Here is an 8,733-nt window from a genome sequence, read left to right as displayed (position 1 = left end):
TTATTGTCATATAGCCGATTAGATCTGTTCCAAGTGTTGCCTTTGTGGCATTGTTTAGGTTGCTCTAGCAGTTTCTTTACAATTGCTACGTGATCATCGGCTATCCTATAGCCGATCATCTACACAGTAATTCGGCCGATTCGCTGATACATACTTCAAGATAGATCAGAATTCTAGCCGATTGAAACCCCTAGAATTTAATACTTTTCTTTCCTTGTCAATCAACAAGTCAGATTGACTGGCACGTCACGTGAACCGCACCAGGGCAATAACCCGAACAAGAGTTAAGCAGATTCTCCTGGGTCGTGTGTCCGACGCCGAGAGTCATCAGCCGATTTTTAGCGTCAACAACATTGCATCAACTTTCCAAGTTCAACATTTTGGATCAACTATTCTGAACCCGAGTCCTGATGGTGATGCAGATTTGATCCATCATTATAGAACTCTCCCGCTGGATTTACTACCTTGTCTAGAAGAAATCCACTGAATTGTTCTTGAATTGCCCTGATTTTTTCCATCTCGAGGAGTGCTTCCTTCATGTGCATCATCTGTGTCATTAGCAAAGGTTATTATATTAGATCAATGGATCTGCACAATTAGAACTAATATATTGTTAAGAATTTTATCTACGTACTCTGAGTTCAGGTCGGTCACACGCTTCGGAACTATAAAGCCATGGATGAACTCACATACGTATTATCCGCATAAATTATTCCCCGGATCCTGTCTCAGACACTATATATATGGCAAAAGAAGTTATGAAATATTTTTTGTGTTCAAGGAAGCGACATGAGATGTGCAAATTCAATACATACCAGGAATTCAGGCTTCATATCAAGTTGCTCTTTGAATTCACCTAAGTGATGTTGACGGAAGCGAGCCCATGCTCTGTTAAGCAGGACTATGAGGTCAGTGTATTGATTTATTGGTCTCCTCAAAGAGTCTAGATATAGACTGCGCTTCGATCAACCATGATAACAAGGAGTATCTAGTGGAAGTTATACATATATGCATAGTCAAAAGCTATTTAGTCTTATTTTTGTCTGCTAGTTCAGAAAAGAAAAGAGATGGGAAACACGCTCACTTGAAGTTGTACGGCAGAAGTATGTACTTCTTGTAATGTTGCATATCTAAGAAATTATATATATTCTTCAAGGTCCGATTCGGTTTATGTCTTATAGTTGCCTCATTTATAACATCCAGGTCCATGAAGCCGACATCATAGTATCCTTTCCTTCGGCAAGCTTGAATCTCCAACCTGCATGATACAAAATAGAATAGGAGATAAGACGCCGCACAATGACTAGAGCTGGGATTTCGAAGTTAGAGAAAATTAAACACTTACAGAACCCAGAAACTGATGAGTGATTTGTCAATTGCCTCTTGATTGTAAAGGAAATAAAGTTCCTCGAGCAGCACATTTATAATGGCATCACCATGGAAATAATGTTGATCTCCACTCCAAACTTTAAGCATGAGTAAACCGTTGGCTGAAGCCTCCATGTACCATTGGTGCTATTTGTACATCTTCGTTGGATGACGGTCCACCAACTGCAACCACACAACCTCTTTCCCTAACTCAAATTTCCATTTACTAGCCCCAGTGTGCTTTGGGATGTGATCCTCCCCTCAAAGTTGAGCTGCAGTGAGATTTGTATCTTTGACGAATAGAAGCAGGTTCCGATCAAACTCCTAAAGCACCTAGAGTGAGGCAATCGATTGGTTGGATTGGGTTCCGAGCTATGGAATACTTGACCCCCTTTCTTCTTTTGATAAGACTTTGTTATTGAGCAGTTGTAGTCAGATAGCAGTAGTTTCTCTAGCTTTTCTCCATGCTTCTAATGAAAGCCTAAAATTTAACCTTATCAAGTGGTGGATCTTTCTTCACGGGGGTCCTTCATGCAAAGTGAGCTTTAACCTCGGCATCCACTACTGCGTCAATTTCCGCATCAGTCTTCTCGTAAGATTTCTTGGGCTCTGGTTGCTTCTCCTTCAACTTCTTCTGCTTCTTCTTTGTAGCCGCAGTAGACGGAACTGAAGGTGTCTTTCGCTGTGTAGCCTTGCTCATAACAGGGGGAGGTGGACTCATGTTAGGATCTCTGTCAGCTGGTGGAGAGCGTGGACTCATGCTAGGATCCCTGTCAGCTAGTGGAGAGCGTGGACTCATGCTAGGATCCCTGTCAGCTAGTGGAGAGGGTGCCCTAGCAGATGGCATAGGTGATCTTGAGCCCTAAGGAGATGATTCTAAGGCTGGGGGATTCGACTATAGAATCCTTATGTAGCGCTTGGGCCATAGAATCCAACCATGGATGGCTTCTCCTAGATTCTTTTCCCAGTCACCTCCAAGGATCTCCAGCTCCATGTCATCCCAACCGTCGGCAACTCAGTCCACCCCAACCATGTCAGCATCTCCCTGTTGTTCTCCAGATACACAATCTCCCTGCCAGGACGTGTATTTGGAGAACAGCGGGGAGGTGCTACCGAAATTCTATCTTGGATAGGAGTAGAGCATGGAAACTAACCCCATCTACACATCCTCGGGTGGGATTAGGATCTATCTTCACCTATTAGACAATATAGGAACCTGTAGATGCAATTAATTTTTATATTACTCGCTGATATGTTAGAGGATGGATGACCGTGAGTGGATGTACACGGGCCGCTCTAGTCAGGGTTCCTTGACCGATGAATGGATTGAGAAGATCAATGCTTTCTTGGAACTAGCATTTGCAAGGGTTAAAGGAGCGCGTGCCACTTGGTGTCCCTGCAGCATTTGTGCAAACTCGCGTTGACAAACAAAGGTGGTCATGGGTAAACATCTTTGCAAGAATGGATTTACGACAGACTATACCCGGTGGATCTACCATGGTGAATCCGCTCGTGTGAGAGACAAGGTCATAAGACAACGCATCGAGGGTTATGATGCTGATGTTGGGGTAGGATACATGTTAAATGACTACCATGAAGCACACTTCGATGAAGGATGTAGGGAGGATGAGCCAGAGGCAACCGCAAAGGCGTATTACAATATGTTGTCTGCGGCACAGCAACCCCTTCATGGGCATACCAAGGTTTCTCAACTAGATGCCATTGCACGCCTAATGGCCGTAAAGTCCCAATTTAGCTAGAGTCGAGAAGCCTTCGATGTTATGGTGACAGTTTTTGGTAGCCTGCTCCCGGATGGTCACATTCTGCCAAAGAGCATGTATGAGGCACGTAAACTCCTTCGTGCACTTAAGATGCCATATGAGCAGATACATGCTTGTCCGAAGGGATGCGTCTTATTTAGGAAAGAACATGCGGAGTCAAAGTACTGTGTGAAGTGTAAATCCTCTAGGTTCCTGGAGGTAGACTCTGGTGATGGTCAAAAGAGGCAGCTCGTAATCCCCATGAAGATCCTACGGTACCTTCCATTCATACTGAGGATCCAACAGCTTTAGATAATTGAGGAATCCGCAAAACAGATGACATGGCACAAATACAAACGTTGATACAATCATGATAAGCTGGTACATCCATCCGATGGTGAAGCATGGACAAGGTTTGATATGATTCATGAGAAAGCTCTAGAGGCTCGTAATGTACGTGTTGCGCTAGCAACAGATAGATTCAATCCTTATGGAATGGTGGTTGCCCCATACACTTGTTAGCCTATGTTCGTTATCCCCCTCAATCTCCCCCCTGGCGTCCTCTTTCAACGACAGAACATATTCTTCTCGTTGATAATTTCTGAACACCCGGGGAATAATATGAGTGTGTACATGGAACCTCTTATTGATGATTTGATCCGTGCTTGGGAGGAAGAGGTATGGACATATGACCGAGCTACAAAGACAAACTTCAAAATGCATGTTTGGTACCAGTACTCCCTGCATGACTTGCCGACGTATGGGATATTCTGCGGCTGGTGTGTTCACGGGAAGTTCCCATACCCAGTATGCAAGGCGTCTCTAATGTTCATTTGGTTGATGAAGGGTGGCAAGTTTTCTTCATTCGAGAAACATCAACAATTCCTCCCTCTTGACCATCCATTCAGATGAGACATCAAGAACTTTACAAAAGATGTCATAGTTGAAGACCCTGCACCTCGGATGATGATTGGTGCCACGGTTCATGCTCAGTTAGACGCTCTCGAGGTGAATGAACAAGGAGATGGTTTTCTGGGACATGGTGAGCAACATGCCTGGACTCAGAAGTCGTGCTTGTGGAACCTCCCCTATTTTGATGACCTTTTTCTTCCACATAACATTGATGTAATCACATTGAAAAAAAATGTCCCTGAGGCAATTTTTGGTACAATCATGGACATTCCTGATAAAACAAAGGATAATGTTAAGGCTAGAGTGGATCAAGTGAGGTTATGCAATAGACCAAAGCTAGACATGGCGCCTCCCAAAGGCGACAAGTCATGGAGAAAGCCTAAGGCTGATTTCGTCCTGACAAGGGCCCAAAAGAGGGAAGTACTAGAATGGTTCCAAACGTTAATGTTCCCTGATGGGTATGCAGCGAATCTGAAGAGGGGAGTGAACTTAGCTACTTTGTGAATCAACGGGATCAAGAGTCATGACTACCACATATGGCTTGAGCGGCTACTGCCGGTGATGGTTCGAGGTTATGTCCTTAAGCATGTCTGGATAGAGCTTGCGGAGTTGAGCAATTTCTTTCACCAGCTTTGTGCTAAGGAGTTATCTTGTACTATGGTTGCAGACATGGAAAGAATGGCACCTGTGTTACTCTGTAAGTTGGAGAAGATCTTTCCACCTGGCTTATTCAATCCCATGCAGCATTTGATTTTGCACCTCCCATATGAGGCACGAATGGGGGGGCCTGTGCAGGGCCGTTGGTGCTATTCAATTGAGAGATGTCAAAAGGTTCTTCAAACTAAATGTAAAAATAAATACAAAATTGAAACATCCATAGCAGAGGCATACATTCTAGAGGAGGTGTCAAACTTCACAACAAGATACTATGCTAACAACCTTCCTAGCGTGCATAATCCACCCCCTCGTTACAATGCTGGCGAAGATGAATTGAACCTTAGCATTTTTCGAGGGCAACTCGGAAGTGCAAGTGGTGCGACTAGCAAGACCTTGAAACATAAAGAGTGGCGCACTATCATGCTATATGTGTTGACCAACCTATCCGAAGTGGAGTCGTACATGCTGTAAGTTCTCAACAAACTTGTTCTCAAGTAGTTACTACCCTGTGTCCAACTCCCCTGTTTCTCATTGGTACATGGAATTTCATCATCAATTCTGGCGTAAATCAAGAGAACCTACCCTGCAGGAAGCTTCAACCCTTTTTAGAGAGGGTGTGGGAAATGGAATGTCCGATTTCATTTCTTGGTTCAAATAGAAGGTACTGTCCAATTTGGCTCGTACTTAGTTTGACATTACAAGTTGCTCGTACGTGCGAATAATATAACGAACTACCCTGCTTGAACTTGTAGGGACAAACCGATGCATCTATGAGTGCCGAGTTGAGATAGGTTGCCGATGGTTGTGCCTATAGGGTCAGGTCATTTACCGGTTAAGACGTGAATGGATATCGCTTTCACACAACAAGCCACGAGCAGAGTCGGCCCAATCGAAGAACCACAAATACCGGAGTTTTTATTCTAGGCTTTGATGGGGTCGAGTATTACGGAAGAATTTAAGAAATATATGAACTCATGTTTCATGGTTCCAAACCTCTTAATCCTGTCATATTCAAATGCCATTGGTTTGATCCTGAAGTAGTGAGAAGGACCCCTAATCTTGGGCTAGTCGAAATTCGACAATCATCTGTCTTACCAGGAGACGATATCTATATTGTGGCTCAACAGGACACACAAGTTTATTATCTCTCATACCCGTGCCAAACCGACGACCATCTTAAAGGTTGGGATGTTGTGTACAAGGTATCGCCACATGGTAAACTACCTATCCAAAACAATGAAGATTACAACATAGACCCCAACACATATGACGGAGAGTTCTTTCAAGAAGATGGGTTCAAAGGGAGTTTTGAGATAGACTTAACCTCAAAACTGAAGCGTCGGGTATGAAAGTAGACAATGAAAGGGGTGTTGACGAGGACGCCGGAGACGAGGTTCAGAATGTGAAGGACTTAGAATTACTTCAGTGAATACATTTAGGCAATGATGGTGATGACGACATTCCTCCTTCGGAGCATGGGCATGGTTATATCGACATGCGTGATAGTGATGATGAGACTTATGATCCAGCTACTCCCAATCATGATGATTATTTCTAATACATGTATGATACATACTAATTGATTTATTATTTGTCATACCAAGTTATTTTCTAAGTATGTTTTTTTTATTTTGCATCTCTTTCAATGTATTATCTGTGCTAATTGGTTTACTCTTTTTAATTGCAAGTGATTGAACAATGGTGGGCGATTTGAGGAAGATAACATCGCTTTACGCAAGAGCGACCGGTAGAGGGTCTAATGCAGTTGAAGGGTCCGATGCAGCTGAGGAGTCCGGGAGGGGTCGAGGGAAGGGTGGAGGCAGGGGTCAAGGGAAGGGTGGAGGCAGGACGAGGCCACCGTCACCTGTTGTACCTTCATCTTCGTCGTCTGAGTCTGAGGAGGTACCTTCCGTGCACGCACCCTCTGATGAGGAGCAGGTACAAGTGGAGGAGGCGGCAGGGGGGTTCCACTTCCTCTAGTTCATCGCGTGTCTGGTTGCGAGGTCCCTCGACCCTCCCGAGGCGACCAATACCTCTTGAGAGACACCCGGTGATTCAACCCTCTGGGTCCAAGTAAGTAACTTTAGATGTTATCACTAATTTTTCATTTGATATGTTAAAAATTACAATATAAACTAATAATTTATCTTAATCACTTGGGTCGGACTTGGACGAAGGTTGGTGGGGACGATCACGGACACCATGTCTGGTCTTCTGGTCAGGCTACACTTCCCTGGCCTGGTGGAGTTCAGCGGAACTGTCGAGTTGGCCTTCACGTGGGCCCACTACGCCGACGTTCGCGATGTCCCTGATCGAGATGGCAGGGTATTCGCCAACAAGGCAGAGCAGATCAAGGTCGAGCTGTGGGTAAGTCTTCCTTGCACTACATTGCTCAATACATTGCATTCATTGGACATTCTTGAAATAATAACTGGATACATTGTGTCTATATGCAGGACTTCTTTAGATGCCAGGAGGGATACGAGGCCAGGCGGATCATGTGGCTAACAAAGCCACCAAAAGGAGGGATACGAGGCCAGGCAGATCGTGTGGCTAACAAAGCCGCCAAGAAACTCGTGAAGGACATGCACTACGAGGCGCGTGTCCAAGCCATCGTCACATACCACAGGGACATCCTTGGAGTGAAGGTCTCTAAAACTGAGGCAAGAACCATGAAGCTGACCCGAGAACAATACTTGCAGGTAAATATAGAACATTAATACTTATTTTTTCTAAGATTAATTACGCTTAATTTCATCTTCTTATGTTATATACTTGATGACATAGGTGCCTCCGTGGTGGTGCGCCCAGCATCTCCAGTGCTAGGAACGGATGGTGGACAAGTGGTGCGAGCCTGAGTGGGAGGAGACTCACAATGCTTGCTGGGATCGGCATTTGCTGATGCCAGGTGCACCACACCATCAAGACAACCTCAGCCTCGAAGAATACGTGGCTAGATGGGTACGCGAATTCATTTCTTTATTCTAATGCTCAATTCTGCATAATTTCTAATCATATTACTTTTTTCCGCATTCGTCGGCACATGGTGGCTAGCCTTGCTCCCAGTTCAAGGCATGGGCTTTGACCCACAAGGGCAAGGCGACATCCGACATCGACTACAACCCGGAGGACCCGCCCTAGACGTATAGCAGTGCGACCGTCCATAGCCGCCTCGATGGATACACATCGATGGCAAGGGAGGTCCATGGCCTAGAGTACGATCCGAGCACCCAGGATCTTGATGGAGAATTCATCATGAGGGCGGGAGGAGGTAAGAAGCATGGCCAGTACTGGATTGGTGGCAGCACAATCGACACGGCCAGTACTCCCACTCTCTCCCAGATTCGAGCAAGGAGCACGAGTTCCAGCCCGGTGATATGCCCACGGCCGAACACTACACGGTTCCAGATGGAGGCACTCCAGGTTATTTCTGTTTTAAGCATTTGTTCATTGATTTTTACATACTTTTGCATTGCATTGTAACATTGGGATGAAATATTGTAGGCCCAGGTGGAAAATAAAGGAGGCTACGGGAGTCGCTAGAGGCGAGGATGAAGGCAGATCGGCAGAGGATGGAGGCAGAGCGGCAGAGGATGGAGCAGATGTTTGAGTATATGCGAGGTGTTTGTGCGAGGATGGGTCAACCTCCGCCACCGATCCCATTCCCTCCTCCTCAACCTCCTACAACTACTCCTATGAGTCACTTCACAACCTTATAATCACCGTTTCTAGTTTATGCCGAATCAACTTACAAAGATGCCAAGATGCCTAGAAACAATAAATAAACTAGAAACTGGAAACTAGAATGATTTATAGTTTACAAACTAGAAAAAAAAAACTAGATTCTAGAAACTAGAATTATTTATCTCTTCTTCTTTATCCAGAATCAATCAGCGGCATCAAATGAGCCTCATGACCCAGCGTGGTCACAGTGGACACCCCGACGTCCTCAGTGACTACTCACTGACTACTTGTGACTACTCAGTGGACACCCTTGCACTCAGTGAATTTTATTTGCATTTGTGGTTGTGAATGA

The 8,733-nt window shown here is 44.9% G+C and overlaps 1 pseudogene; it reads left to right on the top strand.

The window, feature by feature from the left end:
* The first annotated feature begins 2,555 nt into the window (after positions 1 to 2,555).
* Positions 2,556 to 8,416, top strand: LOC140221300 (uncharacterized; annotated as a pseudogene).
* Positions 8,417 to 8,733: the final 317 nt, after the last annotated feature.

This window comes from Setaria viridis, chromosome 1 (assembly GCF_005286985.2).
Source record: "Setaria viridis chromosome 1, Setaria_viridis_v4.0, whole genome shotgun sequence".
In the NCBI taxonomy this organism is placed as follows: domain Eukaryota; kingdom Viridiplantae; phylum Streptophyta; class Magnoliopsida; order Poales; family Poaceae; genus Setaria; species Setaria viridis.
The sequence above is the reverse complement of the archived record's forward strand: the minus strand, read 5'-3'. Positions and strand labels throughout refer to the sequence as shown.